Raw genomic sequence first — 22,911 nt, 5'->3', positions numbered from 1 at the left:
GATGGCCAAGACTGGAAACTCAACATCCAGGGGTATTCGATATTCAGGAAAGATAGGCAAAAAGGAAAGGGAGGTGGCGTAGCATTACTGGTTAAAGAAGGGATTAATACAATTGTAATGAAGGATACTAGCTCTGATGATGTGGAATCTGTATGGGTAGAATTGAGAAATACTAAGGGGGAAAAAACATTAGTGGGAGTGGTATAGAGACCTCCAAACAGTAAGACGGAGGTTGGGGATGGCATTAAAAGGGAAATTAAAGAAGCGTGCAATAAGGGCACAGCAGTCATCATGGGTGACTTTAATCTACATATAGATTGGGCCAACCAAATTAGTAACAATACTGTGGAGGAGGAATTCCTGGAGTGTTTACGGGATGGTTTCCTGGACCAATATGTTGAGGAACCAACCAGAGATCAGGCCATCTTAGACTGGGTATTATGTAACGAGAAAGGATTAATTAGCAATCTTGTTGTACGAGGCCCCTTGGGTCGGAGCGATCATAATATGATCGAATTCTTCATTAAGATGGAGAATGAAGTAGTTGACTCAGAGACAAGGGTCTTCAATTTAAAGAAAGGAAACAACGATGGTCTGAGGAGCGAGTTGGGTAGGATTGATTGGGGAATGTCACTCAAAGGGTTGACGGTGGATAGGCAATGGCAAACATTCAAAGACCGAATGGATGAGCAACAGAATTTGTTCATCCCAGTTTGGCATAAAAATAAAACAAAAAAGGTGACTCAACCGTGGCTAACAAGGGAAATTAGGGAGAGCATAAGATCCAAGGAGAGGACATGTAAATTGGCCAGAAAAAGCAATAATCCTGAGGATTGGGAGCAGTTTAGGATTCAACAAAGGAGGACAAAGGGATTAATTAAGAAAGGGAAATAGAATATGAGAGTAAGCTAGCGGGTAACATAAAAACTGACTGTAAAAGCTTTTATAGATATGTGAAGAGAAAAAGATTGGTGAAGTCAAGCGTAGGTCCCTTGCAGTCAGAATCAGGGGAATTTATAATGGGAAACAAGGAAATGGCAGACCAACTAAATACATACTTTGGTTCTGTCTTCACAAAAGAGGACACAAGTAACCTCCCAGAGATGCCGGGGAACATAGGCTCTGATGAAAGGGAAGAACTGAAATAAATCAGTATTTGTAGGGAAATGGCGTTCGGAAAATTGATGGGACTGAAGGCCGGTAAATCCCCAGGGCCTGATGGTCTACATCCCAGGGTACTTAAGGAAGTGGCCCTAGAGATAGTAGATGCATTGCTGGTCATCTTCCAGAACTCGATAGACTCTGGAACAGTACCCATGGATTGGAGGGTAGCTAATGTTACCCCACTATTCAAAAAAGGCGGTAGAGAAAAAGCGGGGAATTATAGACCAGTAAGCCTGACATCGGTAGTGGGGAAAATGTTAGAGTCTATCATAAAAGATGTAATAGCAGAGCACTTGGAGAGCAGTGACAGGATCGGACAAAGTCAACATGGATTTACAAAAAGGTAAATCATGCTTGACTAATCTACTGGAATTTTTTGAGGATGTAACTAGTAAAATAGATACGGGAGAACCAGTGGATGTGGTGTATTTGGACTTTCAGAAGGCTTTCGATAAGGTCCCACATAAGAGATTAGTGTGCAAAATTAAGGCACATGGGATTGGGGGCAAGGTATTGACTTGGATAGAGAACTGGTTGGCGGACAGAAAGCAAAGAGTTGGAATAAACGGGTCGTTTTCCGAGTGGCAGGCAGTGACTAGTGGGGTACCGCAAGGATCGGTCCTAGGACCCCAGCTGTTCACAATATATATTAATGATCTGGACGAGGGAATTGGATGTAATATCTCCAAATTTGCAGACGACACAAAGCTGGGTGGGAGGGTAAGCTGTGAGGAGGATGTTGTGAAACTCCAGTACGATTTGGACAGGTTGGGTGATTGGGCAGAAACATGGCAAATGCACTATAATGTGGATAAATGTGAGGTTATCCACTTTGGTGGCAAAAACAGGAAGGCAGATTATTATTTGAATGGCAATAGATTGGGAGAAGGGGAAGTGCAAAGAGACCTGGGTGTTATTGTGCACCAGTCGCTGAAGGTAAGCATGCAGGTGCAGCAGGCGGTTAAGAAGGCAAATGGTATGTTGGCCTTCGTAGCAAGAGGGTTCGAGTACAGGAACAAGGATGTCTTGCTACAGTTGTACAGGGCCTTGGTGAGACTGCACCTTGAGTATTGTGTGCAGTTTTGGTCGCCTTATCTGAGGAAGGACGTTCTTGCCATGGAAGGAGTGCAGCGAAGATTCACCAGGCTGATACCTGGGATGGCAGGAATGACGTATGAGGAGAGATTGTGTCAATTGGGCTTATACTCACTGGAGTTTAGAAGATTGAGAGGGGATCTCATCGTAACCTATAAAATTCTGTCAGGCCTGGACAGACTAGATGCAGGAAGGATGTTTCTGATGGCCGGGGAGTCCAGAACCAGGGGTCATAGTCTAAGGATAAGGGGTAAGCCATTTAGGACTGAAATGAGGAGGAATTTCTTCACCCAGAGAGTGGTGAACCTGTGGAATTCTCTACCACAGAGGGCAGTGGAGGCCAGTTCATTAAATATATTGAAGAAAAAGTTGGATATATTTCTTGAGGCTAAAGGGATCAAGGGATATGGGGAGAAGGCAGGGACAAGGTACTGAATTTGGATGATCAGCCATGATCTCATTGAATGGCGGAGCAGGCTCGAAGGGCCGAATGGCCCTACTCCTGCTCCTATCTTCTATGTTTCTATGTATTTTCATAATGATTTCAAAGTCAGTTGAAAATTGAAGAGAGCATTTGTACTTTGTAACATTATACAATCACTTCCATTTCAAATCTAAAGTAGATTGCTGTAGACATTAATGTCATTTAAAACTGCTGTGGTAAAATAGCTAACGTTCAGCTCCAAGTACTCTCTGTTATGAATCTTATTATGATCCATGAAGAAAGACTCATGAAATAACACTGGCGGCCAGCTGGTGGCGCCGTCCAAGGAGTATAAATACTCGGGCATGGGCCCAGCTTTCGCAGGACATTTTGTAAACAGGAACTAGTGAAAGATAACTAGACCTCCATGTTTTGAAACAAGTTGATTAAAGCCTTGCTTTATACTCAAGCCAAGTGCGTAGTGAGTTTTATTACATCACTCTCTTTAAAGAATTATTTATAATTTTAACTCTATGCTTCATTGGTGATTCGAATCACAAACTTTTAGACCACATGGCCTAGATTTTCCCTTGTGGCAGTTTTCCTGCTGAAGTGCACTAAGATGGGACTTCCAGCTGCCAAATATGAACCGATTCTGACCCCATATATTTTCCATGATCAGGGTCATTGAAATATTCAAGGCCGGCACCCAGTATGATTAACACTTTGATAGAATAATACAGCATAGGAGGAGGCCATTCAGCCCATTGTGCCTCTGTTGGCTCTTTGAAAGAGTTATTCAATTGGTCCCACTCCCCTCTTCTTGCCCCATAGCCTTGCAAATATTTCCTTCTTAAGTGTATATTCAATTACATTTTGAAAGTTACTTTTGAATCTGCTTCCACCAGTCTTTCAGACAGTGCATTTAAGTTCATAATAATTCACTGCATAAAAAAAAAATTCTCCTCATCTCCCCGTTGGTTCTGTTGTCAATTATTTCTGTGTCCTCTGGTTACCGATGCTTCTGCTGGAAACAGTTTCTCCTTATTTACTTTATCCAAACAGTTCTTAAATTTGAACGCCTCTATTAAATCTCCTCTTAATTGTCTCTGCTCTAAGGAGAACAATCCCAGCTTCTCCAGTCTCTCCATATAAATGAAGTTCCGCACCCCTGGTATCATTCTAGTAAATCTCCTGTGTACCCTCTGCATCAGGAGGTTATCTCTGTTTTTTTAAAAAATTCATTCATGGTATGTGGGCGTCGCTGGCCAGCATTTATTGCCCATCCCTAATTGCCCTTGAGAAGGGGGTGGTGAGCTGCCTTCTTGAACCGCTTCAGTCTATGTGTTGAAGGTATTCCCTAACAGTGCAGTTAGGGAAGAGAGCTCCAGGATTTTGACCCAGCGAAAATGAAGGAACAGCGATATGTTTCCAAGTTAGAATGGTGTGTGACTTGGAGGGGAACTTGGAGGTGGTGGTGTTTCCATGCGCCTGCTGCCCTTGTCCTTCTAGGTTGTAAAGGTTTGGGTGGTGCTGTCGAAGAAGCCTTGGTGAGTTGCTGCAGTGCATCTTGCAGATGGCACACACTGTAGCCACGGTGCGACGGTGGTGGAGGGAGTGAATGTTTAAGGTGGTGGATGGGGTGCCGATCAGGTGGATTGCTTTGTCCTGGATGGTGTTGAGCTTCGAGTGTTATTGGAGCTGCACCCATCCAGGCAAGGGAAGAGTATTCCATCACACTCCTGACTTGTACCTTGTAGGTGGTGGAAAGGCATTGGGAGTCAGGAGGTGATTCACTTGCAGCATAATACCCAGCCTCTGACCTGCTCTTGTAGCCACAGTAGTTATATGGCTGGTCCAGTTAAGTTTCTGGTTAATGGTGATCCCCAGGATGTTGATGGTGGGGGAATTCAATGATGGTAATGCCATTGAATGTCATGGGGAGGTGGTTTGACTTTCTCTTATTGGAGATAGTCATTGTCTGGCACTTGTGTGGCGCAAATGTTACTTGCCACTTATCAGTTCAAGCCTGGATGTGGTCCTCGTCTTGCTGCACGGACTGCCTCATTAACTGAGGAATTGCAAATGGAATTGAACACTGTACAATCATCAACGAACATCCCCACTTCTGACCTTATGATGGAGGGAAGGTCATTGATGAAGCAGCTGAAGATGGGTAGGCCTCGGACACTGCCCTGAGGAACTCCTGCAGCGATGTCCTGGGGCTGAGATGATTGTCCTCCAACAAGCACAACCATTTTCCTTTGTGTTAGGTATGACACCAGCCAGTGAAGAAATTTCCCCCTGATCCCCAGTGACTTCAATTTTACTGGGCTCCATGGTGCCACACTTGTTCAAAAGCTTCCATGTTGCCAAGGGCAGTCACTCTCAATTCACCTCTGGAGTTCAGTCCTTTTGTCCATGTTTGGACCAAGGCTGCAGTGAGGTCTGCACCACGCACCTGCTCCCCCCCCAAATAGATGTGACACAGCAACAAGCAGAAGAAGAAAAGTCAGAGGAATAGGACTCCTCTGTTTCAAGGCTGCTGCTTGGGCGGGAGAATGAGTGGTGGCAGGCATGTGATCCAGGGGGGAGTACTTAGTGAGGGAATTCCAGTGCTTAGGGACTAGGCAGCTGAAGGCATGGCCGCCAATGGTGGAGTGATGGAGTGGGGAAGATCATTTCCAGAGAACAAGTGGCCGGGAGGAGCTGGGGGTGAAAGATGAAACTGCATTTCTCATTGACTGGCATTTACACCGTTTCTCAGGGGGTTTCCACACTGAAAACCGCCCTCACTGAAAACAATTGGCAGAAACTCCCACAGAAATTAATGGCAGTTCTCTTTCTCAGGCAAGCTTTCTTCAATGTGACCAAGATAGGCAGGATCAGTCCATCCAGGAATAAGCACAATTGTTTATTTTTCAAATAATTTAAGTTGTTGTTAGGTATAATGCAAGTATGTAGGAAGAATATTAAGGCAAATTTATTTCACAAATTTGCACTCTCAGCATGGAGCTTCACACGTCAGCAGCAGGAGTCAGGGATTTGATCACAGAGATCAGCAGGCCCTATAGGGTTTTCCATCCATTCTCCATTGACTGTAATAAAGGTTTAGTTGATTTACAAATGTTGGTAGTGTTTTATATGCTTCTATATCAACAACTTGCATTTATATAGCACCTTTAATGTAGTAAAACATCCCAAGGCACTTCACAGGAGCGTTATCAAACAAAATTTGACACCAAGCCACATAAAGGCCCAGAGTTTGAGATCAGCAGCAAAGCAAAGGCGTTCACACAAGGTTCCCGCGATCCCTGGGTTGAGAACTTTGCTTTTTCAGACATTCAATTCAAATCAACGAAGTATAGTGGGGATCCCCTTGTGCGAACTGCTGTGACATCAACAAGCTGCCTGAGCAGCCAATCAAAATGCAGAATTCTCACAGACAGCGAACAAGGAAGTGGGTAAGCTTAAGGCCTAGGCAGTTGAAGGCATGGCTGCCAATGGTGGAGCGATTAAAATATGTTGGGTAGAGTTTCCAATTTGGCTGCAATCAGTGCGCAAATTGTGTTTGAAATTGTGTTGGTTTTCCGAAGAGAAGCTATTGTTCAAGTTTCAGCCCAAACTCATTTGCATAATTGCAAACTTAACTTCTTCCATGAACCAGTGCAATCGGGCAACGTAATACAACGCAATTGTTTATTTTTTTGTCCTTGCATTATAAAATATTCATTGATGTATTTAAGAGTGATAACCTGGTAGAGTTTTATTAATGCGCTGATCGCACAAACTAACGGAAATTCTAGGCCCTAAGATGTTTAAACCTTATCAGAGAAGGAATGAGCTCATGGGCCAAAAGGCCTTTAATTTCTACATGCTTTCATGCAAAGATTGTCACCTGGGTCATTTTATTTTGCATCTGTCCTCATATCTCAATGTAACGAGAGGTCCTCCGAAATGTACAATAATCACAATCAGCTACATTCTTTAAAAAAGAATCAAATTTTTTCAGGACTTCATTATTATAATTTGCTACTCCACCTGTTGCCACTTCTGTAACTATCGAACATTGCTAACACACATGTGCTCACAGTTTTTCTTGATTCTTTTGCTCGGCTCACTAATAACTAATCACTCTCTGACTAAGCTGTCCACAGCTATGCACCTGCTTAATATCTGTTACATCTCCAGCTTTTTCCAAGTTCTGATGAAGGGTCCCAGACCTGAAACGTTAACCCTATTTCTCTCTCCACGGATGTGCCTGGCCTGCTGAGTATTTCCAGCATTTTCTGTTGTTACTTTAGAATATTTCCTCTTCCGCACTCATCTGTTTGCTTCGGGTCTTCCCCCATGTCTAGTTTTCTGATGGCAGGTCATCGAACTGAAATGTTAACTTTGTTTCTCTCTCCACAGATGCTGCCTGACCTGCTGAGTATTTCCAGCATTTTCTGTTTTTATTTTGGTCCATTCTCATTCCACCCTTTGGGCTAGAAATTTGGTGAATTTGCGCCTCTCGTTAACGCTAAAGGGGCGCAAATGACTTTTCTCCCAGGCGCGGCACCGCTAATGACTCCCGCTAAATTCAGCAGGAGTTTAGCGACGACGGTAACCGGTAGCACCTCACTCCGCTGCGCAGGCGATAAGAACGTCATCACTGTGCGCTGCGCCCCGTTTTGTCCCGACTGCAAAGTTGGCCTGCGCCCCCTGAATCTGCGTCGGGCGATGACAGCGACCGATTCAGGGGGCGGGAACGGAGCGGCAGGAGGCTCACGGGGCACTAAGTAAAGGGGAGATGGCGGGCAGGGGGAAAAAATCATCTGACTTACTTGTCACGGCCCGTTGTGTCTTGGAATGCGAGGTCTGTGCCACGATCTGGCAGCCCGGCACTCTTGAGTGCCATACTGCTGGCACAGCTCCCCACTCCCCGGTGGTCCAGCTAGGGACCCGCAGAGATGTGGGCTTGGGCCCTCCCCTTTAAAGAGGGGAGCTGCCCTTCCATGCGACAGCGCTATGTGGCCCAGTGCATAGCGCTGCAGAACGCACTGCCCCGATATTCGGGGTTAGCGCTCTAAGAAGGAAGTGGCGTGCTTGATTTAGCGTTCCACCTCCCTCTTGGGACGCTGAAACTGAAGTTAGCGATCGCCGTCGCTATTTTTCACCGGGCGCTAAATTTAGCGACCAGGCGATGTTAGCAACCCAAAATGGTCGCTAACAAATTTTTTCCCCTTTATTTCAGAAACATAGGTGCTTGGGTGTATTGAATAACCTGGGTGAAGTACATAAAGTAAAATTAGGTGGGAGGTGTGCAGGTCCAGAAGGGAGAATGCCTGATTTTCCATCCAATGCTTCAGACCACTACCTCCCCACCCCCCACCCACCCCCATATCCTCCAGATGTGTGCAGGGATACTGCTAGAGTTTAACTAGCTAATACTGCACAACTTACCATCACAGGGCACTGGGAAGCTTCCCAATGTTTGTCCTGCCATATCTATTACTTAGAGTTAACTGGAGCTGCACTGGAAGAATTCCACCCCGAGTGACAGGTCTACACCTACAGCTTCCAATCGTAAGCCAGGCTGGACAGCCAATTATTAACAATGTCTTGGGGGTAGATCTTGACTTTGTGCGATAGTGTAGAACAGGCAATGGTAAGTTGGCAGCCCGTTTTACAGCTCTCCCGATTTTGAATGCCGTTGACTTCAATCGGGAGAGATGTAAAACGGGCTGCCAACTCACTATTGCCCGTTCTACACTATCACACAAGGTCACGATCTATCCTTGGGAGTACTGCGTGCCTGCTTGGCTCAGGTTTCGGTTTGCCAACTCTGCCACAGAGGCTCTGAGATTTCATCACCACACATGACCAGGGATAACTCAACCCACAACACAGACACACACCGTAACTGACCATATGGTGGTTCTGTCACTTGGAGATGCGGAGCTTCTGCAGTATAGCTTGTTCTCTGCAACCTGATCGTGGCAAGCACTGAATCCTGAACGTATGAAGTACTCTAGCAGTATCCCTGCACACATCTGGAGGATATGGGGGTGGGTGGGGGGTGGGGAGGTAGTGGTCTGAAGCATTGGATGGAAAATCAGGCATTCTCCCTTCTGGACCTGCACACCTCCCACCTAATTTTACTTTATGTACTAGTAGTAACTAGAGATGTTTTCTGCTTCTCAAATATTCTCATTCATCAAGGTATATCATGAAGTGTGCAGCCATTTTTCATATTTTTCTTTTACTTTCCTTGAGGTCTATTACAAGTTTTTTTTCAAAGCACATAATCACCATTTTCTACACCACCAATTACTAAATAGTCATTATTGCAGTCCCATCCCATTTCCTTCTTATTACTATTTATTTTCCATTAAAATTATTATACAAATTAACATTGTAGCTTTTGCACAGTGAAAATTGCAATATTTTACCCTATTAGAACGCTGTAGACTGTTTCATCTTTCAGAAAACACTCAGAGTACATCTTTTCTCGAATATACAGTAGCTGCAGAAGTAATTTTCTAAAATGGAACTAATTTTGGATATTGGAAAACAGAATGACAGCAGCATGCAGAACTAAAAGCTATTTCTCAATATGCAATATCTGAGCAAATTAAAAATTGCAATTGTGTTATTGTGGCGGAGACCACAAAGGGACAATAACACAATTCACAATGTATAGCCAATGTGGTTATATGTACCTAAACACAATTCACTATGTTTTGCCAATGTTGTTATATGTACGTACTTGGTTGGGTTATCGGGGCAGGGTCCCTTTAAGAGCGTCGGTAGCGTGATGACATAATGCGTCGGTAGCGTGATGACGTCATAGCCCTGCAACAAGGCTGAGAACCTCAGTCCTCATGGAGAGTGAATAAAGTAACACGCGTTTTGCCTTTGCTGCAACAAAAGTCTCAGAGCCTGTTGATTTCTAGCAACTCCAACATTGGTGACCCCGCTGCTCTTTTGGATGATTCCAAAGACCGCATCCGAAATGGCGACGAACGCCGTTTCCATCAAATTACCCGAGTTTTGGGAACGACAGGCTGTCGCTTGGTTCGCCCAGGCCGAGGCTCAATTTGCACTCCGGGACATCACCGCGGACGACACGAGGTACTACTACATAGTCTCTGCTCTCGGCAGCTCCACCGCGGCCAGAGTCGTGAGCCTGCTCGAGAACCCCCCGGAGCTCAACAAATTCGAAACGCTGAAAACGCACGTCTTAGAAACTTTTGGACTCACCGAAGCCGAGCGCGCACGCCGGCTTCTCTCTCTACCCGGGCTTGGCAACTCCAAGCCCTCGGAGCTGATGGACCACATGCTGGCCCCCCTGGGCACACACAGGCCGTGCTTCCTCTTCAAGGAACTGTTCCTTCAACAGCTGCCAGGTCAGGTACGGTCGGCTTTAGCCAACTCTTCCATTACTGATTTCCGCGACCTGGCTAAGGAGGCCGACAAATTTTTCTCCACCGGGCAACAATACAGCGTGGCCACGCAGAGCCCTGCCCCCACCGATACAGCCCAATGGCGGCAGCCCCCAAGCCTCTGCTTCTACCCCGTGCAGTTTTCCCGCGTCAAAACAAACGAAAGACCACTCGTCGGCATGCTATGGCTGTCGGCCGTTCAGGCAGTTTGTTATTTATTACGGACACCGACTCCGGATGTCGTTTTCTTTGCGACACGGGTGCCCAGGTGAGTGTCCTGCCCGCGTCAACCATAGACATGCAAGGGGGGAACCACGGCCCCGTCCTCGAAGCCGCCAACGGCAGTTCCATCCGCACCTTCGGGAAATGGAGCGTGGCGCTTTGTTTTGGCGGGCAGCGGTTCACCTGGGACTTTGTCACGGCAAAGGTGTCCACCCCCTTTCTCGGTGCTGACTTACTCTGCGCCAATGGCCTTTTGGTGGACGTCAAAAACCGACGTCTCATCAACGCTGAGACTTTCAGCTCGCTCCAGTGTTCCCTCAGCGGGTCCAGCATGACGAAGTTGTCCAGCGCACTCTCAGCCTCCGACGAGTTTTCCCGCCTCCTCGCCGAGGTCCCGGACCTCACGAAGCCCACGTTCTCATCCGCCGCCACCAAACACGGGGTAGAACACCACATCTCAACCACTGGTCCGCCCGTCTACGCCCGAGCTCGGCGCCTCGACCCAGGGAAACTCGCCATCGCTAAAGCCGAGTTCGACACCATGGAGTGCCTCGGCATCATCCGCCGGTCGAACAGTCCGTGGGCCTCGCCCCTCCACATCGCTCCGAAACCAGGCGGCGGGTGGCGCCCGTGCGGCGATTACCGGCGCCTCAACGACGCTACGACCCCCGACCGCTACCCGATTCCACACATCCAGGACTTTTCCGACCGCCTGGCCGGGAAAGTGGTATTCTCAAAAGTGGACCTCATCCGGGGTTACCACCAGGTCCCTGTCCGGCTGCAGGATGTCCCGAAAACCGCGGTGATCACCCCGTTCGGGCTGTTCGAATTCCTCCGCATGCCATTCGGCCTCAAAAACGCCGCCCAGGCTTTTCGACGCCTAATGGACACCGTGTTACGGGACCTGACATTCCTGTTTGTATACCTGGATGACATCCTCATCGCCAGCGCCTCCAGGACGGAGCATGTGTCGCACCTTCGGACTCTCTTCCAACGCCTCAGCCAGCACGGCCTAATCATCAACCCGGCCAAGTGCCAGTTCAGGCTGTCCTCGATCGACTTTCTCGGGCACCGCATCACGAAGGACGGGGCGGTGCCACTGCCATCGAAAGTAGAGGCCGTGATGGACTTCCCGCGACCCCTCACCGTGAAGGCCCTGCAGGAGTTTTTGGGCATGGTGAACTTTTACCATCGCTTCGTCCCCCGAGCAGCCCAACTTATGCGGCCCCTTTACGAGGCCCTCAGAGGCAAGCCCGACAAGCTCGCCGTCGACTGGTCCGAGGAGATGGCCAATTCTTTCACGGACACAAAAAGGGCCCTGGCTAACGCGACCATGCTGGCGCATCCATTACCTGATACGCCGATCGCTCTCACCACCGACGCCTCCGACTATGCGGTCGGCACCATCCACGAACAGTTGGTCAACGGCACCTGGCAGCCGCTCGCCTTCTTCAGCTGGCAGCTCCACCCCAACGAGCGGAAGTACAGCAACTTCGATCGCGACCTACTCGGCCTCTACCTCGCCGTCCGACACTTCTGTGTCCTACTGGAGGCTCGCCCGTTTACAGCGTTTGTGGACCACAAACCATTGACCTTTGCCATGGCCAAAGCTTCCGAGCCGTGGTCGGCCCATCAGCAATGCCAGCTGGCCTTCATCTCAGAGTTTACAACGGACATCCAGCATGTGGCTGGGAAAGACAACCCCATCGCCGACTGTCTCTCCCGAGCCGTCGCCAGCGCCGTACACCTCGGCATCGACTACACCCGCATGGCGGCCGACCAGGCCTCCAACCCAGACGTCCAGGCCTACAGGACGGCGGTCACGGGCCTTCAACTAGCGGACGTCACGTTCAACAATGCCGGCAACACACTCCTGTGCAACATCTCCGTTGGGCAGTCACGTCCCATCGTGCCCGACGGGTGGAGACAGCAAGTTTTCGATGCCGTCCATAATCTTTCCCACCCGGGCAGGAAGCCGTCACAGAAGCTGGTGGCGGCTAACTTCGTCTGGCACGGGCTCAGGAAGGACGTTCGTGACTGGGCCAGCACCTGCGTGGTATGCCAACGCTCGAAAGTGCATCGCCATACTAAGGCCCCGTTGGTGCCTTTCGCGGTGCCTGAGAGGCGGTTCGACCATGTTAACGTGGACCTGGTGGGGCCCCTGCCGCCCTCCCGTGGGTTCACCCACCTCCTCGCAATGGTCGACAGAACCACCCGATGGCCGGAAGCCATCCCGCTGTCTTCAATGACGTCCGATGTGGCTCGGGCGTTCATCAGCACTTGGGGCGCCCGGTTCGGCGCCCCATCTGACATTTCCTCCGACCGGGGGCCCCAATTCACGTTGGAGCTCTGGAACGCTGTCGCCCGAGGCCTCGGGTTCAGACTCCACTGCACCACAGCGTACCACCCTCAGGCTAACAGACTGTGAACGGTTTCATCGCTCCATGAAGGCTGCGCTCCGGGCCAGCCTCCGGACAACAGTTGGATCGACAGACTCCCGTGGGTCATGCTGGGACTCAGGACCGCCCCCAAGGAGGACCTCCAGTCCTCGTCCGCCGAGCTCGTCTACGGACAGCCGCTGCGGGTTCCCGGGGATTTCGTCCCCAATGCAACGGAACCTTGGTCCGCAGCCCGTCAGCGGTCGGACCTTCTGGACAAGGCCAAGGTTTTCGCGCCAGTGCCCACGTCGCAGCACGGCCTCCCGCAGTCCCACGTTCCGCTCGACCTTCATGCGGCAGAGTACGTTTTCGTCCGCCACGACGCCCACCGGGGACCTCTTCGGCCACCCTACGATGGACCATTCTGCGTCCTGGAAACCGGGGACAAGATCTTTGTAGTGGTTGTCGGCGGTAAGCCGGACTGCATTTATGTGGACCGTCTTAAGCCGGCCCACCTGGATCTGGACCGACCCGTTGAGTTGGCACAGCCCCCGAGGCGTGGCCGACCTCCGGTTTCTGCACCCTCAGTCCACCACCGAGCGCCCGAGGTCCCTCCGACGAACCCCCCGGTCCCCGCCCCGGAATTGAGGAGCCGTTCCGACCGTGTGATTCGGCCCCCCCCGCAACAACTGACATTGCCAGTGCTAGTGAATTCTGGGGGGGACGTATGTGGCGGAGACCACATAGGGACAATAACATAATTCACAATGTACAGCCAATGTGGTTATATGTATCTAAACACAATTCACTATGTATAGCCAATGTTGTTATATGTACGTACTTGGTTGGGTTATCGGGGCAGGGTCCCTTTAAGAGCATCGGTAGCATGATGATGTCATGCGTCGGTAGCGTTATGACGTCATAGCCCTGCAACGAGGCAGAGGACCTCAGTCCTCACGGAGAGTGAATAAAGTAACACGCGTTTTGCCTTTGCTGCAACAAAAGTCTCAGAGCCTGTTGATTTCTAGCGACTCCAACATTATAATGTACACAGATCCATATCATTTCCCGGTAAGTCATGGTTACTTGCTGCTCAATAAAAGTGCATCACTATAATCAATGTCATTAATCCTTCAGTGCAAGCATCACAGTGCATTATCATGCAGTGCACTAGCGCTCAGTGTCTACACTGAACAGTTGATTTCATCTGAAGAATATATTCAAAGTTGAATAAAAGCACCACATATAAATAATGTTATATATTTAATACATACATATGCGTATATATATATAAAATGTTCTGTGTACTATGTGCACTGTCTATAGGTGTCACACTTTAGCCACATCACTTCAGACATCACACTTTAGGTTATCCTTTGATTCACCATGAACAGTGCTAGGGGAGATCTGCTAATACATTAATAAAACTTACATCCGTCACACTGCAAAAGTGCTACTTTTGAACAGCATGATACATTTGCCCTTGATTGCCTCCAATATTATTTTCATATATTAAAAAATTGCACAACTGAGGAGGCCAGGAATGCACCAAGTGTCAGCTTTCCTCAGTTGGTATTGCTCTGATTTCTCAGTCAGAAGGTTGTTGGTTCAGTCCCCATGATGGACTTCATCACAAAATCTCGGGATAGTAATTGGTAGGAGTTGTGCCTATTATTTGGGTGTACTCTTTTGAGCAACCCACAGTTATACTGTAACCAATATAACATTAAATGATACTTAACAAATGAAATTGAAATTTGATTGTCCGGGGTGATGATGCACTCCAGTCCCTCTGGTGCCCATCGGTTGCGGAAGGCCCCGAGCATACCGGCGGACACCGCGTGCTCCATCTCCAGGGCCACCCCGGCGTGTATGTGGCCGCGGAAGAGTGGCAGGCAGTCGGGCTGAATGACCCCCTCGACCGCCCGCTGCCTGGACCAGTTGATGACCACTTTGGCCAGGCCCAGGAGCACTCCCACGAGGAGGTCCCCCGATCTGCCCACGCCCCTCCGCACCGGGTGACCAAAGATCAGGAGCGTGGGACTGAAGTGCAGCCAGAAATCGAGGAGCAGCCCCTTCAAATAATGGAATAGGGGCTGCAACCTCTCACATTCGATATATACATGGAACACGGACTCCTCCTGGCTGCAGAAAAGGCAGGCGGCCTGGGAGTCTGTGAACCTACTTAAAACTTTATTGCACGGGATTGCTCCATATAACACCCTCCAGGCCAAGTCCCCAGTAGATAACGGAGGACTCCCGTGTAGAGAGCCCTCCATTGGGGACCCCCGTCTCCTCCGGACGGCAAGATGGTGCGCCAAGGCGTGTCCAGACGGCAGATTTAGAATGACTATTTGGGTGTAAAACGGGCACAGAGCATACCAATTTAGCAGTGGGACGGCCTGGACCCAATCTGCGCAGGTGTTGGCCCCACTGCTAAATTTGTGGGTCCCTTTTTTAGGTGTCTGAGGCGGATGCCTAAAACAGGCATTGGACCCCTTAAACATTAATGTTTAACTAATGCCCATTGAAGGACTCCGTCACAACATTAATCAGCGATGGATGAGCGGGACAGGCATCGCCCTGCTCAGAACTTTTCACACAAAAACATACACCCAGCACTGTTATTCCCTTGTATGTGTAACTCTAGTAATCTTATTGTGATTGTGTTCTCCGGATTAATCTAGCAGTGAGGATTCACCAAGCACCAATTGTGTGGAATGGCCTGGCTGCTGATGCACCGGGAAGAAATACGTACTTCCTCACGGACACCAACACCTGCCAAGAGCAGGTCAGGCTTAGTACTTGCAGTTAACAATAACTGTCTTGTGTACATTGGCAAGGATAATGGCTGGGTGGAAAAGATTCCAAACAAAGCTCATCATGCGGCTCAGCTGAAGCCATAAACCATGTCAAATCAGATCGGGCTACTTTCTTGCAGTCACGCACACCCATCAATTAGTTTACTGAGTGTTATAGATATTGTGAATTTTACAGGTTTGTATTATTCTATTTTTGATCACTTCTTGAGCTACTAGTCACTGGCGGTGCAGGTGCGACCTGTCGGTGTTCTTTGTGTTATTGATGCATAATGATGGCATTAACGCTGAAGGATTGATGATTGTGGCTGCAATCACTGTAGGTATACAGAGAAATGATTTACAATTGATTACTGGGAAATTCGATGGCCAGTATAATGTGTTATGGTTCAAAATAAAGAGCTCAAAACCTATGGCTTCCTTATTCTTTACTGATCTCTCACCCTTATATGCAGACAGGACAATCACTAATGAAACACAGAGCGATCGTAAAAAAAACAATCATACTGTGTAAGAAAATTTGATTATGATCTGGGCATATTTAGTGATTTAAGCTTTTCTCTGCACCTTTATTAGGTTACTGCCGCTATATTATTCTGCATCTATTTTTTTTTAAATTTTGATGCAGATGTGTGATTGCAGCTCACAAAGGTTGTCTGGCTTTCACTATGTATTTCATTAGCTACCATTGTTTTCCCTGCAAATTATTGGCTGCACTCGCCCACTAATTCAGTGGCCCCAATTACTCCAGGTTAGTTTTCAATTCTCCAATCTGCCAATAAACTGTTCTGTCAGTACCAGCAGTTACAACAATCAGTTTTGATTGTACCCTGCCCCAGTACACTTTGACAAAAAATGTTTCATAATGTAAAGCCATGACACATTAAAGTGCATCATAATCACTCTCTTTAGCATCATACTACTTTTGCTGATTATATTAAGGTTTGTTTAATCAAGGAGTGTTGCTGATATCATATGGGGAACTGGCTTTAACTAAATTCGAGGGAAACTGAATCAAAACATGTAGGTGAAACTGAGACAACCTGAGTAATGATTGTATCTCGGCTAAGGTTAATCCAGCTCCCTCACACTGTCAAACTCAGTAAGTCATCTCATCTGGTACCCTATTATACTAACCCTGGATTATTGCTGATGAGGTGACTGAATGAAGGCATTCAGTTGCATGTGCACTGATTGGCTGGCTGCCTCTCTTCTGTGGTCTTGTCTGCACCCGGGCGGCCCTGGAAAAGGAGCAGACGGTGTCCACCAGTATGCTTCAGGCCTTCTGCGATTGGTGGGCACCACAGGGACTAGAGGGCATGGTGGATAGGGTAAATAATGGCCTAGTGTTTCCGCTAGGTTGTGCTGGTTAATTCGCCTGAAAGTGCCCAAACCAGCGTAAAAAAAAATTGTGAAATTTTTAGCGCAAGTCACGTTGAGCGTAAATCGAGTTTCCGTGATCGTTAACGTTGCTTTAAAAAACATCGCACTGGAAGCTAGCCCCACCCACAAAACAGACTACATCCCAGATCGAATTAATCACTTTGGCGAGTTTCCGCTAATTGCGCCCATTTGCAGGCCTTCAAGGAGACTCTTAAAATTAAGCAAATGCTTTTTAGGCGCAAAGGCACTAATAGGCGCATTTTTAAAGTTTTTAAACAGTAAAATTTTTTTAGTTTACTAAGAAACTGACTAGTGTACACCAGTGAAACCAGTAAGTGGTTCTGTATAGTTTTTTAAAGTCATTTTTAGTTACTCACAGGTGGTGGATTAGACACTCTTATTAAAAATGCTTATTTTCTTTTAATAAACCCATTTTCAGCTGTATTAATCAAACTGCACCAGGTTACCACTCTTAAATATATCAAGGGCTATTTTTTAATGTAAGAAAAAAAACAATTGCGTTCTATCACACTGCCTGATTACGCTGATTCATGGAAGAGTTTACATTTGTGATTATACAAAAGAGTTTGGGCGGAAACTTAAACCATAACTTCACTTCGGAATAACAGCACAATTTCAAGCGCAATTTGCGTCCATATTTGTCAATCACGCCCAAAGCAGAAACTCTACCCCAATACTTTTATTTAAATTATAAGTTTCCTTTGTTTTCGTTGAAGTTTTCTATTAGTTGTTCCCCTATAAAAAGGGAACACTCCATTTAGTTTTTTTCTCGTTTGTTTCCTTCTAGCTTTAATTTAAAAAGTCTTGTGCACTGATGGGTGATATAATTGGGCACCTGAATGTTAGTGTGATGTTCGGGTAACTGTGGATGTTAGTTGCTGCAATGATGTAACAAGGTTATAGGGCATGATCTTGCCAGCCATGGGGAGGTGGGTATGGAGGTAGTTAACAGGCAGAAAATAGGATTATCCCCTTTTTGCCCTCACAAGTGCAGGCTTCCCAAAGGCTCCAAAACCCGCCAGGTAAGCAAGACGAGTAGTGGGTCTGCGGGGGTCGGGGGGGTGAAAATGTGTTATGTGACAGTACATGATGGGTGCAAGAGTGAGTATCTGAGTAAGTGCAAAGTATTTGTAAAAGTGTACTTACCTTTGTTTCTTCCTGCAGGCTTCAGTCGGTGGGTATGCGGAGAGTCTCGCACTTCCACATTGGAGATGACAGATGGCCGTTGCATTCTCCAATCAACAACCATCTCATTTCTGCAAAAGAACGATGTTTGATGAGGTCTTGAATTCAAGACCTCATCAAACTACAGAGAATGTCACTGTTTGACAGCTTCACAGAGCTGTCAAACAATGACAATTCATCTGTCAAAAATGTCATACGTTGACATTCTCTGCAACCGGCTTTCCTTTAATTGGCCTGCTAAGCCCGCTGGGCGGGCTTAACAAGGTCAATCAAGGGAAAATAGCGTGGGTTGACCAGAAGTTGTTGGAGGCGGGACTGAAACCCGACAAGTGGGAGTCCCGCCTCCAAAAGCTCCCCATTGGCAAAATCACCCCCAAAGTGTTCACTCTTCTGATTGGCCATGGCGGCAGTGGGGGGTGTCAATAAAATGTATGAAACTCATTTTTTTTGCTAATCAAGAACGTTTTTTTTTAAAAAGATAAGTGAGTCAGTGTCAATTTTAAAAACAGTGCAGTGAAGGAGGCAAGAAATGTAGGTAAGAAATTTATAATGAATTATAAGTAAAAAAATGAATTGAGAAAAGGGGAATAAAGTTAGGGGAGGGGAAATAGCAATGATGGTACCCCTGGCATCTGAATAATCTTTATTATTACAATAGTGTTTGAATATATCATCTGAAAATGTTGAAACAATGGCTGGCCCAGGGAGCTTGGAACTTCCAGGAGTTACCTACAGTTTGAAGATTAATCGCAATTCACAGAAGAACATTTAAACTAATATTAGTACCTTAAGGGGGCTGAAAGTGATTAAAATTGCTCCAGAAGCTGGATTCATTTATCTTATTCACTTTCCTAAATTAGAAGGAATGTTAAGAATGACTCGGATGGTTTCAGGTTGCTGGTTGAAATGATATGAGGAGAGGTTTAGGGCATTCAGATTAGGCTTCCCTACTTTAGAAGTAAAGAGGAGACATGAGCATAAATGTTTTTAAAAGAACGGTATTGTCTCTCAAAAAAAGATTTTACAGGACAGAAATTTCACAATGAATTCACTGGTAACCAATATTATGGCAGTTGAGAATTCCATTGCCATTGTTGCAATAATTACATTGCTGAAAAATTTCAAAGAAGCAATCTTGTTTCTGTCCTGCAAGTTCCTTTTGGTGAGTTAATACATATTTAAATTATGAAAGGAATGGATAAAGTGGAGACAAGCAAGAATTCATGCTGGCACATTGGGAACAGGAACAAATAGAGGAGGGTTTTATGATTAGAAAACTGAGTTAAATGCTAATTAGGATGAAAGGTCTTTTTTTTTAACTTAGGGGTGTTAGAGGAATAAATCAGCACTTTGAACAATGAATGTGGTAATTGGCAATCCTTTGTGAAAGGAGTCTGATTTGAGAAAGGGCAAAGGGACATGAGGATGGATCAAGGCAAGAGAATGCAGGGATCAGTGCTAAACTAAGTGACCCAAATTGAGCAAATTCAGCTTTATTCGCCATAGCCTCGCTTGATTTGAAAGATTTAACCCTTCATGTTCATGATTGCCTGCTCCTTTTTTTTGAAAAATAAATGACCCAGTGAGAATGCAAAATACATTTGTCTTGTCTATTCTGAATCAAATTTCAGCAGTGTAATGGTAGATGTTGGGTAAACAACTGCTTTATTTAATGGTGCATTTTGAAACCATAAACTGTGGGAGGTGAAATTCCTCTTGGTGTACAGCATGTTAAATGGGAGTTGAATTAGTTTTGGCAATATTTGTGAATGCACTCACAAGAATGCGCAACTTTATCCCATATGCTTTCTCAAAAGCTTTGGTGTGTTGAAACTAATGCACAATTGAGTGCCCCATCTGAAGGCACTTGCAGGAATACTTCTTAACAAACTGAATAGCTGTTTAACTGGTATAAATGGTGCTCTGTGCATTACTCCAGTTGTGGAGCTCAATGTGTGAGTGGAAGAAGAGGGGTGGCAGAAAACCCCACACTTTGCAGAAGATGATCTGCATGTCACGGGCAGTAGTGTGAGTGCCAGATGAAATCTCTGTATGGTGCAAGTAACCCAGCTATGAAATGGAAGATACTTCAGGAGCAGGAATGTGTGAGCCAGTCATTTGCCTCATTGCAGACCACGATGTACACCATTGGGTGGTGTCATGCAGCAAGGTTTTGTGCTCTACAGGCAGCCAGTGAGCAACATGTAGTCTTGGTTTCACCTGAAGGAGAGACCACAGCCTTGTAGGGAGTGAGCACAGTTAGAGCATCTCCTCTCCAGAGTGCTGTCATAGATACTGGTTGAGATGTTGAGATCCACAGTCCAAGTCACAACAAAGGCTAGTTTTGATATGCTTGGTAATGTCATAGAGATGGCCATCAGAAATGGGTTTAGAAACGTGGCAGTGCAACAGTCTCCACTCATTAAGGTCAGTTGCCAAGAAAAGGTGTAGCTTCCAGCAGGGACATAATTAGAATTGGGCAGTGTGTGTAATGGGTGGCTGATTCGCAAAGACGAGTTTACCGTCCCGACAGTGAAAGTTAAAATCTACCCCATAATATGCAGTTCTGATCACATTGTATAATGAGTTCTTGAACAGTGTGGACTTACTCCTGACCATAATACATTGACTGCTGCACTCAAATTGACCCCTGCTGCACCTGAGACCAAATAATGCAGACCCCAAACTTGTAACACAGCTATTTAAAAAAACAAAATACCTTCTGCTCAACATTGACAGGGATTCGAGAGACCCTGGTGACTTAACATGAATGCTATCATCCATGTTAATATGATCACCTGCCTAATGTTTCCCCTTAGTAAAGGCAGCACTCAATATGATACTTTTATCTTTAAATTCTACTTAAAAGCTAATACTTTAACAGACCTCCTAGACATCAATCTTTAACAAGGAAAGTAATAAGGAAGTGGAATCTGTATGCTTAATGGAGTGTTTCTCCATTCAAACGGCTCCTTCTCAAATTAAACTTCTTTTGACCACAGATGTATGATTGTACTTTTCCTTGAAGTTAATATTTGGAATTTTCCCATAGTCAATATTTAGTAAATATTAATCCAACTACAGTACTAATTACAGAAACTCTGATTTGAGTTTAGCATAAGTATTAGATTTGTCATATCCATAATTTAGTTTCAGCCATCTGCTTTAATTGTCCTACATCTTGGAGTACAAAGTACTGTAGAGGTGGAGTATTAAAAAAAAAGTAAAGCAGCAATCTCAGGATGGTTGAGCTGAAGTGCTTTTCTCTGCCTCTTTTGGAATACATGTATACCCATTCAAATTGGGTTTTTTTCACCCTGCAACAAGCCATTAGATCCACAATTCATCTATTTTGTTAGATTATAGTAAATACTGCATACATCAGTCTTTTAGCAGTTGGAGGCATTTGCATTAGGCTATTCAAACAACTATCGATTATCTTTGACAGGTAATTCATGCCCTTCTGGCTAATGGCTCTTTCTATATCTGTTACACCTGAGACATCAAAAACTGACCAGTGGTGTTCCAATTATTTTGGAAAGAAATTATGCCAAATCTCCAAAAATTGACTATTTCCAGAATAGCTATAAAATTCTGTCTCTTTGGGCTGGATTTTGTCAATGGGGACGGGACTGCTGGTTTTCGGGTTTTAGTCCCGCCCCCAACGACGTCCGGCCAATCCATGCTATTTTACCTTGATTGACCTTGTTAAGCCCGCCCTGTGGGCTTAGCCGACCAATTAAGGGAAAGCCGGTGACAGAGGACGTCAGCGTATGACGTTTCATCTGTCAAAAATTTTTGACATGATGAATTGTCATCGTTAGACAGTTTTGAGAAGCTGTCAAACACTGACAATCTCTGTTCTAAGGTGAGCCCTTGTCTTGAAGATTTACCAAGCCTCTTTCCTCAGCAGAAATCAGATGGCTGCTGCATCTGAGAATGCAGCAGCCATTCTGTCATCTCTGCCATTGAGATGAGGCACCTCCAGATCCCCAAGGGTTGAAGCCTGCAGGAAGAAACAAAGGTAAGTAAACTTATTCTAACACTTTACGCTCGCCTCTCATACTTACCTCTCCACACTTGCACCCATCACTCACCTCTACAGCGCACTTTTTGATCCGTCTCACCCCCACAGACCCACTTCTCACCTCGCTGACCCTGGCATGGTTCACAGCTGTTGGGGTAAAATGGGGATAATCCTCTTAACTACCTGTGAACAGGCAGTTAAATGGCTGAAATCCCCTTCCCGCCTCAAGGAGACGGGTCCCTGCGCAACTAGGGGACCCGCCTCCCAGGAAGATGGCACAGAGATGGGTTGGGAACGGGTTCGGTACCCGCTCCCAGTTTCTGCCATTTTCCCGGCAGTTCCACCTCCATACCCACCTCCCCAGGGCTGGCAAAATTCCACCCAAATTTGTTCCTGAGATTATTATTGTCTTATTCCATATCAAATTTCTCTTGGATACGTTTGGCAAACAAGCTAGTTTGATAGCCATCAATTTCCATCATCTTGGGATCTTCGCTTTTAAAAAAATGTAGAAACCTAAATGAGCACCACACAACCTAATGCAGGGCATCACCGAGGTTGGAAGGAGGAGGGGAGAGGACCAGGTAAATCAAGGAAATAGTGATCAGATGACACTAAGCTTGTAGAAGGAAGGAAAAAAACTGAAGGCAAGTAGGGAATTAAGTCCTGGGAAATAATGAGTATATAGAGTAAGAAATGGTGTAGTGAGTCTTGGGGGGGGAAAATTCAGTTGATTTGCGCTTCACATTAGCACCTCCCATTAGCA

The sequence above is a fragment of the Somniosus microcephalus genome, chromosome 9 (assembly GCF_052327205.1).
Source record: "Somniosus microcephalus isolate GS21.2 chromosome 9, FLI_Smic_1.0, whole genome shotgun sequence".
Taxonomy (NCBI): domain Eukaryota; kingdom Metazoa; phylum Chordata; class Chondrichthyes; order Squaliformes; family Somniosidae; genus Somniosus; species Somniosus microcephalus.
Note: the sequence above shows the minus strand (reverse complement) of the source record.